Raw genomic sequence first — 15541 nt, forward strand, 5'->3', positions numbered from 1 at the left:
CTATTTAACCCATCCTCTATCCACTTGCCCTTTGGTAGCCATTAGTTTGTCTCTGTAGTTAATAGTCTGTTTCTTAATTTGCCTCTCTTTTTTCTCTCTTTGCTCACTTGTGTTTCTTCAGTTTCACATATCAGTAAAATCAGATTTTTTTTTCTGATTTATTTTGTGTACATAAAGCTCTCTAAGCTCCATCCACATCATAACAAATGGTAAAAGTGTATTCTTTTTTATGGTTGAGTAATATGTTACATATATAATTTCCTTGCAATTTGGGGATAATTCTAATACACAGACCGAAATTCATCCAGGAACATGTGGAACACCTGTTTTGTCCACATTAAGCAATTGTAGTCCCTCTTCCCCTCCCACTTCTTTCTTTTTTTAAATTTTTAAATTTTATTCTTGTGTTTCATTTTGGCTTTGTTTTTTTGGTGGTGGCTTCCAGCCACTGTGGATTTTCCTAGGGTGCATCTTGCTTGGGTCATGGTTGATAATTTTGACACTTGACAGAATGACTAGGAAGAGGAACACTCAACAAAGAAAAGAACTAGAGACAATGTCCTCTGCCACAGAATAAATGGATACGGATATAAACAAGATTCCAGAGATAGCATTCAGGATAGCAATGAAAAAGTCAATAGCTAGGCTTGAACATATATGTTAGTGACACCATATAATCTCTAAGGGCAGAAATGAGATCTAATCTTATTAAAAATGCTATGAATGAGATGGTGTCTAAACTAGATACTCTAACAGCTAGGGTAAATGAGGCAGAAGATAGAAGTGGTGATCAAAAAGGTAAGCTGATGGAAAGGGGAAAAGCTGAGGAAAACAGATATAGAAAGCTAGTAGCCCACGAAAAAAATAAAAAGTCTTGGAGAGATTAATGATGCCATGAAACATTCCAGTGTCAGAATTACTGGGATCCCCAAGGGAGGTGGAGAGAGAGGACTAGAAGGTATATTTGAGCAAAAAACAACAGACAACTTCCTTCATCTGGGAGAGGAAACAAGCATTCATGCCCAATAGATAGAGAAGACCCTTCCCAAAAAACAATAAAAATAGATCAACACCCAAACATAGAATAGTGAAGCTTCCAAATCTTACAGCCAAAGAAACTATCCTGACATTAGCTAGGGAGAGGAGGTTCCTTATCTATGGAGAGAGGAATATCAGAATAACATCAGGCCTATCTACAGAAATCTGGCAAACCAGAAAGGGCTGGCAAGACACATTCACCGTAATAAATAAGAAGAACATTGTAGCCAAGAATATTTTATCCAGCAACACTGTCCTTCAAAATGGATAGAGAGATAAGGAATTTCCAGGAAAGACAAAAACTGAAAGAATATGTGATTACCAAACCAGCCCTGCAAGAAATATTAAGGAGGACTCTGTAAGCAAAGAGAGACCCCCAAGAATAATATAGACCAGAAAGTAACAGAGACGATCTACAGAAACAGGGACTTTACAGGTGATACAGGTGATAAATTCATATCTTTCAATAGTTACTCTGAATGTAAATGGGCTGAGTACTCTCATCAAAAGACACAGGGTATCAGATTGGATAAAAAGCAGGAAACATCCATATGCTGTCTACAAGAGACTCATTTTGAACCCAAAGACATGCCAGATAGAAACTGAAGGGATGTGGAGATGCAGAACTATTTATCACACCAATGGACCTCAAAAGAAAGCTGGGCTAACAATCCTCATATCAGACAAATTAGATTTTAAACTGAAGACTGTTGTAAGAGATGTAGAGGGACACTATATCATACTTAAAGGGTCTATCCAACAAGATATAGCAGTTGTAAATATCTCTGTGCCCAACATGGGAGCAGCCAATTTTATAAACCAATTAATAACCAAAGTAAAGAAACATATTGTTAATAATACATTAATAAAAAAGACTTCAACACTCCATTCACAGCAATGGGCAGATCATCAAGCAGAAAATCAACAAAGAAGAGTTTTGAATAACACATTGGAACAGATGGACTTTACAGGTATGTACAGAACATTCCACCCTGAAACATAGAATACTCATTCTTCATGAATGCACATGGAACATTATCCAGAATAGACCACATACTGGTTCACAAATGAGTTCTCAACATATACCAAAAGACTGAGATTATTTCCTGCATATTTTCAGACCACAATGTTTTGAAACTGGAACTCAACTAGAAGAAGAAATTTGGATGGAACTTGGACACTTGGAGGGTAAAGAGCATCCTGCAAAGAATGAATGGATTGACCAGAAAATTAAAGAGCTTAATTCATGCAAACCACTGAAAAGAAAAACTCATTGGTCCAAAACCTGTGGGATACTGCAAAGGCAGTCCTTAGAGGGAAGTACAGAGCTATCTAAGCCTCCTTCAAAACATCGGAAAAATCCCAAATGCACAAGCTACTTTACACCTAAAGGACCTGGAGAAAAAAACAGCAAAGAAAGCCTAAACCAAGCAGAAGAAGAGAAATAATAAAGATAGAGCAGAAATCAGTGAAATAGTAACTAGAACAGTAAAACAGATCCGCTGAAACTAGAAACTTCTTTGAAACAATTAATAAGATTGATAAACTTCTGGACCGACTTACCCAAAAGAAAAGTGAAAGGACCCAAATTATTAAAATTATGAATGAAAACGGAGAGATCACGACTAACTCCAAGGAAATAGAGGCAATTATAAGAACTTATTACCAGCAACTATATGCCAACAAACTTTTAAACTTTCAAACTACCAAGACTGAAACAGGAAGAAATAGACAATCTGGACAGACAAATAACCAGTAAGGAAATTGAAGCAGCAATCAAAAATCTCCCAACAAACAGGAATCTAGGGCCAGAAGGATTCCAAGGGTAATTCCACCAAATATTTAAAGAAGAAATATCACCTTTCAAAAATAGTAATGGAAGGAAAACTTCCAAACTCATTCTATGAAGCCAGCATTACCCTGATCCAGAAACCAGGAAAAGACCCTATCAAAAAGGAGACTTACAGACCAATATCCCTGTTGAATATGGATGTCAAAATACTCACCAAGACCCTAGCTAATAGGATCAACAGTTCATTAAAAGAATTATTCACCATGACCAGGTATGATTTATTCCTGAGAGGCAAGAATGGTTCAACATTCGCAAATCAATCACCGTGATAGATCACATTAACAAAAGAAGAGACAAGAACCTTATGATCCTCTCAATTGTTGCAGAAAAAGCATTTGACAAAATACAACAACTTTCCTGGTTAAAACTCTTCAAAGTCTCTGGGACCTCTGGGAATTTCTATTTAATTTAATTAATTAATTTTATTTTATTTTATTTTTTCAGGGTTCCAAGATTTATTGCTTATGTACCACACCCAGTGCTCCATGCAATACATACCCTCCTTAATACCCAACACCCTCCCTTCCAAAACCCTGTTTGTTTTTCAGAGTCTACAGTCTCTCATGGTTTGTTTTACCCTCTGACTCCTCCCCACTATGTCTCCTCTCCTTCACCCAATGTCCTCTGAGTTATTTCTTATGCTCCACAGGTAAGTGAAACCATATGATACGTGATTCTCTCAGCTTGACTTGCTTCACTAAACCTAACCTCCTCCAGTCCCGTCCATGTTGATACAAAAGTTGGGTATTGATCTTTTCTGATGCAGGCATAATACTCCATAGTATATATGGACCATACCTTCTTTATCCATTCATCCATTGAAGGACATCTCGGTTCTTTCCACAGTGTGGCGACTGTGGCTATTGCTGCTATGAACACTGGGGTAGAGGTGGCCCTTCTGTTCAGTACACCTGTATCTTTGGGGTAAATACCCAGTAGTGCAATAGCAGGGTCATAGGGTAGCTCTATTTTTAATTTCTTAGGAATCTCCACACTGTTTTCCAAAGTGGCTGCACCAATCTGCATTCCCAAGAACAGTGTAAGAAGGTTCCCCTTTCTGCACATCTTCTCCAACACTTGCTGTTTCCTGTCTTGTTAATTTTGGCCATTCTAATAGGTGTAAGGTGGTATTTCAACGTGGTTTTGATTTGAATCTCTGTTCCACTGGTTTATGTGTCTGTTTTTGTGCTAGTACCATGCTGTCTTGGTGATCACAGCTTTGTAGTAAAGCTTGAAATCAGGCAATGTGATGCAACTAGTTTTTTTTTTTTCTTCTTTTTCAACATTTCCTTAGCAATTCCTGGTCTCTTTGGGTTCCATACAAATTTTAGGATTGTTTGTTCCAGCTCTTTGAAAAATGCCAGTGGAATTTTGATTGGAAGGGTATTGAAAGTATAGATTGCTCTAGGCACCATAGACCTTTTAACAATGTTTATTTTTCCGATCCATGAGCATAGGAAGGTCTTCCATCTTTTTGTGTCTTCTTCAATTTCTTTCATGGGGGTTCTGTAGTTTCTTGAGCACAGATCCTTTACCTCTTTGGTTAGGTTTATTCCCAGGTATCTTATGGTTCTTGGTGCTATAGTAAATGGAACCAATTCTCTAATTTCCCTTTCTGTATTTTCATTGTTAGTGTATAAGAAAGCAACTGATTTCTGTACATTGACTTTGTATCCTGCCACATTACTGAATTGTTGTATGAGTTCTAGTAGTTTGGGGGTGGAGTGTTTTGGGCTTTCCATATAAAGTATCATGTCATCTGTGAAGAGAGTTTTTTACTTCTTCACTGCCAATTTGAATACCTTTTATTTCTCTTTGTTGTCTAATTGCTGTTGCTAGGACTTCTAACACTATGTTGAACAAGAGTGGTGAGAGTGGGCATCCTTGTCATGTTCCTGATCTCAAAGGGAAGGCTGTGAGATTTTCCCTACTGAGGATGATATTCCCAATGGGTTTTTCATAGATAGGCTTTATGAAATTGCGGAATGTTCCCTCTATCCCTATACTTTGAAGCGTTTTAATCAGGAATAGATGCTATATCTTGTCAAATACTTTTTCTACATCAATTGAGAGGACCATGTGGTTCTTCTCTCTTCTCTTATTGATTTGTTCTATCACATTGATTGATTTGTGAAAGTTGAACCACCCCTGCATCCCCAAAATAAATCACACCTGGTCATAGTGGATAGTCTTTTTAATGTACTGTTGGATCCTATTAGCTAGGATCTTGTTGAGAATCTTGGCATATTCATCAGGTTATTGATCTGAAATTCTCCTTTTTAGTGGGGTCTCTGCCTGGTTTGGGGATCAGGGTAATACTGGCTTCATAAAAAGAACCTAGACATTTTCCTTCTGCTTCAATTTTTTGAAACAGCTTCAGGAGAATAGGTATTATTTCTTCTTTGAATGTTTGGTAGAATTCCCCAGGGAATCCGTCAGGTCCTGAGCTCTTGTTTTCTGGGAGGTTTTTGATCACTGCTTCAATCTCATTACTAGACATGGTCTGTTCAGGTTGTCAATTTCTTCCTGATTCAGTTTTAGAAGTTTATAGCTTTCCAGAAATTCATCCATTTCTTCTAGGTTCCTTAACTTATTGGCATATAGCTGTTGATAATAATTTCTGATGATTATTTCTATTTCCTTAGTGTTAGTGATGATCTCTCCCTTTTCATTCATAATTTTATTAATCTGGGTCCTCTCTCTTGTATTTTGGATTAGTTTGGCCATTGGTTTATTGATCTTATTGATTCTTTAAAAAAACAGCTTCTAGTTTTGCTGATGTGTTCTACTGTATCTGTAGTTTCTATCTCATTGATCTCCACTCTAATCTTGATTATTTCCCTTCTTGTGTGTGTGGTTGGCCTAATTTGTTGTTGATTCTCCAGTTCTTTAAGGTATAAAGAGAGCTAGTGTATTCTGGATTTTTCAATAATTTTGAGTGTGGCTTGAATGGCTATGTATTTCTCCCTTAGGACAGCTTTTGCCATATCCCCTAGATTTTCATTTTCATTTTATTTTCATATCTTCATTCTCATTGGTTTCCATGAATTGTTTAAGTTCTCTGATTTCCTGGTTGACCCAAACATTCTTCAGCAGGATTGTCTTTAGGTCCCAAGAGTTGAATTCCTTCCAAATTTTTTCTTGTGGTTGAGTTCCAGTTTCAAAGCATTGTGGTCTGAGAATATGCAAAGAATAATCTCTGTCTTTTGGTATTGGTTGAGCCCTGATTTATGAACCAATATATGGTCTATTCTGGAGAAAGTTCCATGTGTGTGCATGAAGAATGAGTAATCTGTTGCTTTAGGTTGGAATGTTCTGTATATATCTGTGAGGTCCATCTGGTCCAATGTGTCATTTGGAGCTCTTGTTCCTTTATAGATTTTCTGCTTAGATGATCTGTTTATTACTGAGAGTGACATGTTAGATTCCCTACTATTAATGTATTCATATCAATATGACTTTTTATTTTGATTAACAGTTGGTTTATGTAGTAAGCTCCTCCCATATTGGGGGCATAAATATTTACAATTGTTAGATCTTTTTCATGGATCGACCCTTTAAGGATGATGTAGTGTCCTTCCTTATCTCTGACTACAGTCTTTAGCTTAATATCGAATTTATCTGATATAAGAATCACTACCCCAGCTTTCTTTTGAGGCTCATTGGCATGAAATATGGCTCTCCATCCCTTCACTTTCAGTTTGGATGTATCTTTGGGTTCCAATTTTGTCTCTTGTAGACATTATATGGATAGGTCTTGTCATTTTTTTCCAATCTGCAACCCTGTGCCATTTTATGGGAGCATTTAGACCATTCACATCGAGAGTCATTATTGAAAGATATGTTTTCATTGACATAATGTTGTCTGTGAAGTCCTTGTTTCTATGAATTGTCTCCACAAATTTCTGTCTTTGTCACTCTTGGGTTCTTTCTTCTTTTATAGAAGCCCCCTTAATATTTCCTGTAGTGCCAGTGTGGTGGTCACAAGCTCTTTTAAACCTTGCCAGTCTCGGAAGCTCTTTATCTCTCCATCCATTTTGAATGTCAACCTTGCTGGATAAAGTACTCTTGGCTGCATGTTCTTTTCATTTAGTGCCCTGAATATGTCTCAGTAGCCCTTTCTGGCTTGCCAGATTTCCATGGACAGGTCTGACATTATTCTGATGTGCCTTCCTCTGTAGGTAAGGAATCTCTTTCCTGTAGCTGCCCTCAGAAACTCTTGTCTAAAATTAAGATTTGTCAGTTTCACAATAAGGTGCCTTGAAGTCTTTCTGGATTCATTGACCTTAGTGGGTGTTTTTTCTGCCTCTAGGACACAAACACTTGTTCTGTTCCCCTGATTGGAAACATTTTCATCCCGAATTTGTTCAACTATATCATCCTGTCTTCTGTCTTTTTCCACCCCCACAGGGATCCTAGTAATTCTTACATTGGGACATTCCATGGTGTCATTTATTTCCCTAATTCTGTTTTCATGGCTTCTAAGCTGTTTCTTCCAGGCCTTCTCTTGATTCTTTTATTCTATTATTTTGTCCTCTTGATCACTAATTCTATCTTCTGCCTCGGTTGCCCAGTTGTTAGAGTATTCAGATTAGATTAGATATCATTGATAGTATTTTTAACTTCTGGCCTGGTGGCTCTCACTTCTGCCCTTAGAGATTCTATGTTGTCACTAATGATTTTCTCCAACCTAGCCATTGCCTGGTTAATTGTTACCCTGAATTCTCTTTCTGACATACTGTTTATGTCCATATCCAATAGTTCTGATGGAGACATCACCGTTTCTGAATTTTTCTTCTGTTGGGTGCTCCTCCTCCTAGTCATTTTAGTGAGACGTGGTTGAGAGGATGTATAGCTGCATATATCAACCATGATCCAGTCAAGGTGCACCCTGGTACATTTCAGAACCATTGGAAGTCACCACCAAAAGAAAAGAAAAAAGAAAAGAGAGAGAGAGAGAAAGAAAGAGAAAACCCAGCCAAAATGAACCCCCAAAATAAGATTCATTAGGTATATAAACAAAAACAGACAAACAAAAAGACCAACAAAAGTAAAAAACAACAAAGAAAAGAAGAACCCACCCAAAATGAACCCTAAGGAGAAGATTATATAACACCAGAACAAAAACAAATACACAGAAACAGTGAGAGAAGAGAAAGATGGGAGGGTCGTTATAAATCCTCGATGTGAGTGAGGAAGTTTATTTTGGTTCTTCCTGGTTGTATCTTGATATTTTTGTTAAAGGACTCAACTTTCCAGAGATAAAAGGAGATGAAAGCTGGTTTTTACATATTGGGGTAGTATTGCTTAGGAAAGAGGATTATTCTGAAGTGTATATCCATATGTATATTAAATAATAGAAAAGAAAAAGAAAAACACATGTATATGTATGAAAGAAGTTCAAGTTAAAAGGTTATTATGGAATACGTTGTATTTAACCTCTAGTTGTAATGGTAAGTAGGTTAAAAAATTGAAAAAGAACAAGAATTGTGAGAAATGATTTTTTTTTAAAGTTGTATCTTTGAAATATACAGGCTTTAGGGAAACTGGGAGCTTCATATATTATTTTCCCCTGATGTTGGGGTTTTACAGTTTTATGGGGACCCAGTGGTGGTTGTCCTCTTGTTCTTTTGGCTTGCCTTCTGGGGGAGGGGACTGCCACATTGTTCTTCTGCCCTACCTCCTATCAAGGGGCTGGGCTCTGTGGAAACTGGTTTTTTAGGCTTTTGTTCTCTGGATATTTTTGTTCTTTGGCAGCTTTTTGCAGTTTTTCAGAGGTTTACTGGAAAGCAAACTGCACCCAGCCCTCACCTCAGAGAGAAGCCTCAGTCTGCTCTCCTTTGGGTGGTCCAGAACACACAGACTCCCCCTCTGCAAACTCTGCTGGACAGCACAGGCTGCCACAGGTGGTGTGTGCCCCCAGCCATCTCAGTGTTCACCGGAGGCGTCCGTTTGTCTCTGCACCCCTGTGCCACTAGAACTGCGAGTGATATTGGTCCAGGGAGCCTGTTTCTGGTAGTTGCCTTTGGCAGGACCACTGTCTGGGCCCAGGCCCATGCAGAATGCACTCAATTCCCATGGTTTCACAGGTCACAGAAGGCTGCCACTGAGGGATCCCAACCAGAAATTGCTACACAGACCCTTGGGGAGGTTCCAGACTCTTGGGGAGTGGCAGAAGGCCAAGATCCAAAAGAGAGCTGGCCTGCGCCCATGCCAAGCTCTCTCAGGCATGGGGGGGGGAGTGCACTCCACAGGACCTGCAGAGCACAGAAGGCTGTGGACTAGAGAGTGCCAGCTGGTGCATACAGCAGAAGCTCTCATGTGTGGGTGGGGGTGTGCCCAGCCAAGCAGTGGTGAAAGCAGCAGAAAACCATGAATTCAGGTACCACAGAGGCTCTGTCACACTCTCTGGCATGGGGGGTCGCTGGCGGTGGCTGTCCTGGGTCTGTGTGCTTAAGCTGGTGTCCATGACCACTCAATTCCACCAGTTACCCCTTAAGCTCTTTTGCTCTTTTTGAGTGCTTTTAACCAGACATCAAGTTAATGCTGGTCCCCAGCTGCAGGGTACTTTCATATTGGGGTATTACTTTACAATGGGTCACTTCTAGTGGCTACTTCCTCCTTCTGCTTCTCCTCTGATAACAGTCTAAGTGTTACCACTCCACTTTACCTCCCCACTGATGTCTTCTGTCCCCATAGAGATCCAGAAGTGTATAATCTTACATATCAGGCTGATTTCAAGGGTGTTCAGAGTGTTCTGGTAGATATTACACTTTAGAGGATCAGTTGAAAGAGGGTCTCCTACTTCTCCACCATCTTGCCCCTCCTCCATCCTTCTTCCTTTATAGAACACCCCCTTAATATTTATTGTAGGGCCAGCTTGGTAGTCACATAATCTTTTAGTCTTTGCTGCTCTTGGAAGCTCTTTATCTTGCCATCCGTAACTGAGAATGAGCTTTTATGGGAGCCCACATCAGCCAAGTTGGATTTGAACTCAGCTGCCCTGTACTGCACTTAAAATGATGTAATATTCCAGGATGTCTGCTCCAGGTGGTGTATCGTCGTACACACTAAGGGACATTCCTATCACAGTCATTTTATGGAAGATAAGTTATTCTTGGCTGCATGTTCTTCTCATTTAGTGCCCTGAATATGTCTTGCCAGACCTTTCTGGCTTGCCAGGTTTCTGTGGACAGGTTTGACATTATTCTGATATTCCTCCCTCTGTACCTAGCTGCACTTAAGATAATTTCTCTGAGTTTATGAATCATGAATTTCACAATCACATGTCTTGAGTTCTTTTTACCCTCATTGATCTTGGGGATATCCTCTCTGCCTCTAGGACAAAAACACTTGTTCCATTCTCCAGATTAGGGAAATTCTCATTAGGATTTGCTCAATTTATCTTCTAGTCCTCTATCTCTCTCCACCCCTTCAGGGATCCCAATAATTCTGACATTGGAATTTTTCATGGTGTCACTTATTTGTCTAATTCTGTTTTCATGGATTCTAAGCTGTTTGTTCCAGGCCTCCTCCTGGTCCTTCTTTTCTATCAGTTTGTCTTCCATATCACTAATTCGATCTTCTGCTTCATTTACCCTAGTTGTTAAGAGTATCTAGATTAGATTGGATCTCATTGATAGCATTTTTAAGTTCTTCCAGATCAGCTCTCACTTCTGCCCTTAGAATTTCTATGTTGCCACTAATGGTTTTCTCCAACCCAGCCATTGTCTGGATAACTGTTACCCTGAATTCTATTTCTGATGTCTTTCTTATGTCCATATCCAATAGTTCTGTGGCAGAGGTCACAGTCTCTGAATTTTTCCTCTATTGGAGGTTTCTTTTAGTCATTCTGGTGAGAGATGGTTGAAGGAATGTACAGAGTCCAAAATATTGACCACAATACAAGCAAGATAGACCTGTTTTAATTGGGACTTCAGGGTTCTTTGCCTCTCTTTCTTTTATCCTGTCTTCTAAGGGGAGGGGACTGCCAGGTGCTGTTACTCAGGCAACCCTGTTTAGGCAGAATTGCCTTGCCACCTGTGGTGGGGGATAGGCTCAGTGAAAACCGGTTTTGGGGGCTTTTGTTTTCTGGCAGCTTTCCCTGGTGGGTTTCTGTGTCCCTTCCACGAGTCAGAGCAGATGTGACTGTGTCCGAACTTCTGAGCAGAGAGATCACAGAGTTCCCCAGAAAGCCCTCTAAGTTACACTGACTCCGTTTTTGTCTGTGCTGCTGAAAAAGTGTAATGATCTGAGTTGTGCACATCACAGAAGCACTCCCAGCCCTCACTTCTAGGTCCAGACATGTCTCTGCCTATGTGCTTCTGAAACTGCCAGCTGCCCCCAGTTCACACGTGTGCCCCCACAGCCCCAGGTTTCAGCCTGGAGCCCTGCCCTAAATTCCTTTCCCCATGGCTACTGGTCTGTGAGTCTGTATCTGGGCCCTAGTGTGGGATGCTTTTGCACTTCTGTGTTATGTCACGTTCCCAGTGACAGTGCTTATGGCTTCTCCCTCCCTTTAGATATCTGCCTTCAGAATTATGGCTCCCTGCTTCATACCTCAAAAACTGTCTTCAGAGGTATTCTGTTGGTATACATCCAGATATATCTTCTTATATCTCAGGCTGATTTTGTGGGTGTTCAGGGTGGTCTAGCAGATATCTAGCTCAATTCAGGGGACTGGTTGAAATAGGGTCCCCTACTCCTCTGCCATCTTGACTCCCTCCTGCTTTTTGCATTTGGACTTTAATGCAGGGATTTAATTAAATGGTAAACCATTTCATTCAGGAACCTCTATGTCTGTATCTTTAGGTATCTTTTCTTGGGGTAGTCAGACGCCCCAGAGAAGGATCTTTCAATTTTCTAAGAGTATAATCATGGTGACCAGTTTTCTGAGGGTGCAGGAAAGAAAGAATGCTGAGGTCCTTAATATTTAGAATGTTAACTCATATACTTCTCCTGTTTTCTTTATTGAAACTCAACTTGAACTGTGTGTGTGTGTGTGTGTGTGTGTGTGTGTACATGCTTTATGTTAGGAACATTGGGGCCTTTATTTTTTCTTTTTCTTTCTTTCTTTTTTTTTTTAACATCTGGAGCAAAGGAAATGCCTTTTGTACTGCTCTCTCCTTGGTTACAAGATAAATATTCTTAGTAGGTTCTGAGCGGAAAATTGATCTCTTAATAATGATCTGGTTATTCTCCATCAACACCCATAAATCTCTTCTACTCCATTTTTTGGCTCTGCTTTGTGCCCTGGGACTCTAACCCTTGTCAATATCATTACCTGGGATTCCCCTTACCTCTGGTTTCTGGTTATATTTGGCCAATGGGAGGTATCAGCAAAGAACCAGAGTGTAGAATGAAGAGAGGTAAGAAACGTATAATGTCCCTGCTTCCTTCTTGCTCAATGTCATGTCTCTGGCAGCAGTTTGTGTCCTTCCATATCTATAGCTTCTTCTGGACAGCCCCTTCACCATGGCTCCTAATGTCAGGTAACATCAGTTTCCCCCCTTTGCCTCTACAGCCTTAGGTCTGGGAACAACTCCCAGCTCCTTTTAGTCTCTGTTTCCCTCAATCTTTCTTGTTTATTTTCTTAATCAAAAGAAAACCGTAACTTCACAAATGGTCATTTCTCCATTGGGGACATTTGGGATAAATTATTTCCTGTTGAGAAACTGACCCATGTAGCTAGATAAAAAAAAAGGAGTCAAGTTATATTTTTGTCTATCACTACTATTCACAGCCTTCTCATCTCTGAACTTGTGCAGATCAAGTGAGTTACTCTTTGTAGCAAATATTGTACCTGACGCAAAGGGATCACACTTTCACACAGAGGATCAGATGAAGGAATCAGCTTTCCAAATTTCCTGGAGTTCTAGATAATTTAGATGGAATCCCTGCTGTCTAAACCATGTTATAAAAATTCTTTCTTCTATAGCAGACATTTCCTTCTTCCAGGGTCTCTTGATTATCACTAAGGAAATCAACGGGTTTGTCCAGTTGTGTAGATTTAAATGAAAATGTTAAAGAGATTGGACTTACTGGAAATGTGCACCAAAATAATTCTGTAAATTTCTTTCTACAATAAAATCCCTGATCTCAGCTTATCTTTGTTGTTACTTGCTCTTCATCTAAGAGTTTCCTGAATAGGAACATTTCATAGGAGGGATTCTTCTGTTTAGAGACCCTATTTCCCTAAAATTTCCCTAGTGCTGCTGAGTTTGGTGAGCTTGCTTTCCTCTTGGGAGGGGTCATGAGGGTTAGGGCTACAGAAAGTTAACATTCTCTTTACATGCTGGAAGATGGGCAGGAGGAAAGGTATAGTTTCAAAAAATAATTAGAGGTAGTTTTGGTGAAGCATAGTTTCTCATTACTGTGCCTGCCAGCCTTTTGGTAATCATGCTGCTTCTTTTTGTCTTGGGTGCTTGGCTCTCTTGGCTTTCAAGTCTGAACCATTTCCATCTTCCCACTACACTTTGCTAGGGCTAATTTGTTCTTATATCAAACACAAGCTGAGATGCGGTATTTCATTTAAGAAAAAAATCCCAGGAGCATTTTGGCTTCTGTTTATTTTAAGTCCAATCTCTTGAACTTCTTTAAATCATCTACTCCCCTCTAAGTAGCACACCCATCTCCCAAGTTTACATTCAACCCCTGTTCCTACAGGCTGGTTCTTATGTTCCAACCTCTTCCCATCCTCTGTCAGCCAAACTTCATTCGCCTATGCCCAACTACACTTCCACCTCTTCCAGAAAACCCTCCATAATCTTTCTAGCTCTAAATGTTTCTTCCTCACTCTGATTTTTTAAAAAAAGATTTGTTCATTTTTGAGAGAGACAGAGATAGTGTGAGCTGGGGGACTGAGAGAGAGGGGGAGGGGAGAATCTTAAGCAGGTTTTATACCCAGTGCAGGGCCCAACAGGGCTTGATCTCTTGACCCTGAAATCATAACCTGAGTTGAAATCAAGAGTTTAATGCTTAATCCACTGAACCACCCAGGTGCCCTTCTGATCTTTTCTAACACTTTGATTTTTTTCCTCAGGTGTCAAATTGTGTAGCTAAAACTCTGTCATATTATTTCCCTTTATTTATATGTAAATGTTTTATATTTTTGCTAATTATAAACTCTTAGCAGGTGAAGACCATTTGTCTCCCTTCTTTTGTAACTTACATAACACCTAGCATAGTGCCAGACGAGTAGCTTGGTGCTTGGTTGTTGACTCAAGAGCTAACCCGTTCATTAGTAGGATCTCTGCTCCATTTTTCTAGAAAATCTAAGTATGTATATAAAAAGTTAAAAAAAAAACAGTATAAAAATTTCCTAGACTGTGTTTGATATAAAACATTTGATGCAGTGTGAACTATACATGGATGGAAACACCTGGGGGCAATAATTTGGGCATTTCTTCATTCTCGGGCTTACTTGCTGTATGGTAAATCCTAAATATTTAGATAATTTTTTTAGAGTATTATTTAAGTGAAAATGAAGCCATTATGAGAAACACAAATGAAGCTCTTCAGATGCTTGGAGGCAAACAAACAAACACACAAACAAAAAACTAGAGTGAATGGACAGTTATGGGGGGGAAAGCAAAGTACATATATGTCTGGATTGAGACTCTCCAGTTGACAGAGGAACAACCTCGTGCCAGCACCTAGTTGTAACAAGCTTGCTCTGCCAATATTCTATTTGCCTCCAAAATATAGAGCTATTCAGAGCATTTTGACTTGTTCTGAACTTCAGAAAGTGAAGGCCCAGCATCGATGTATGTGCTGACCCTGACTTGAGGAAATGCCTGGAGGACCCTCTTCCTCATGCTGCAAATACTTAGGTTACTTACAAATCCTTTTAATCACACAAATTATAACCATAAAGAATTATCTCCTGTACTGTGTTCTACAGAAGGATCAGCCTCCAGTGAATTGCAGTTAATCAAACGTACAGGAAAAAGAATGTACCCTAAGAGCTTAATTAAATATAGAATTGGGTGAGAATCTATTTTCTTATGGTGTTAGTTTAATTCCAGAAAAGAAAAAAATGAGATGGCAGTGTTCTACTTAAAGTGAACAATTCGGAACCAAACATAATTTAACACTGATCATAATGATCTCTTACTCACAGACCACATTTTAAGAAAGGACAAAGTACTTTCACACCCATTATATAATTTATTTCTGCCAGGACCTTCATAGAAGAATAAATATTAAGAAATTTTTATTACATATATATTTTATTATAAAAGCAATGTATTTGCATACAAGAAAATGTGTAAAATAGGGGACAGGGTAAATAAAGCAGCATTTCATTATTTTAATTTAGTTTTTAAAAATTTAATGTTTCTTATTATATTGTAATCATTTGAATCTTGCTTTCTTTTTTTCAAGATTTTATGCATTTGAGACAGAGAGAGAACATTAGTGGGTGGGGACTGACAGGGGGAGAGGGAGAAGCAGACTCCCTGCTCAGCTAGATTTCAATTATACCTCAAAAAAATGGAGAAAGAATGTAATTCCTTTGAGGCTGATTCGGGGCTTGATCCCGGGATCCTGAGATCATGACCTGAGCCCAAGGCAGACGCTTAACCAACTGAGCCATTCAGACACCCCAGAATCTTGTTTTCTTAACCTAATGTGGTCACATAAGCATTTGCT

The 15541-nt window shown here is 39.3% G+C and overlaps 1 pseudogene; it reads left to right on the top strand.

Annotated features, from left to right (window-relative positions):
- The first annotated feature begins 728 nt into the window (after positions 1 to 728).
- Positions 729 to 15541, top strand: part of LOC125088537 (elongation factor 1-alpha 1-like) — a 29149-nt pseudogene continuing 14336 nt past the window's right edge.

Source organism: Lutra lutra, chromosome 17, assembly GCF_902655055.1.
Source record: "Lutra lutra chromosome 17, mLutLut1.2, whole genome shotgun sequence".
NCBI lineage: Eukaryota > Metazoa > Chordata > Mammalia > Carnivora > Mustelidae > Lutra > Lutra lutra.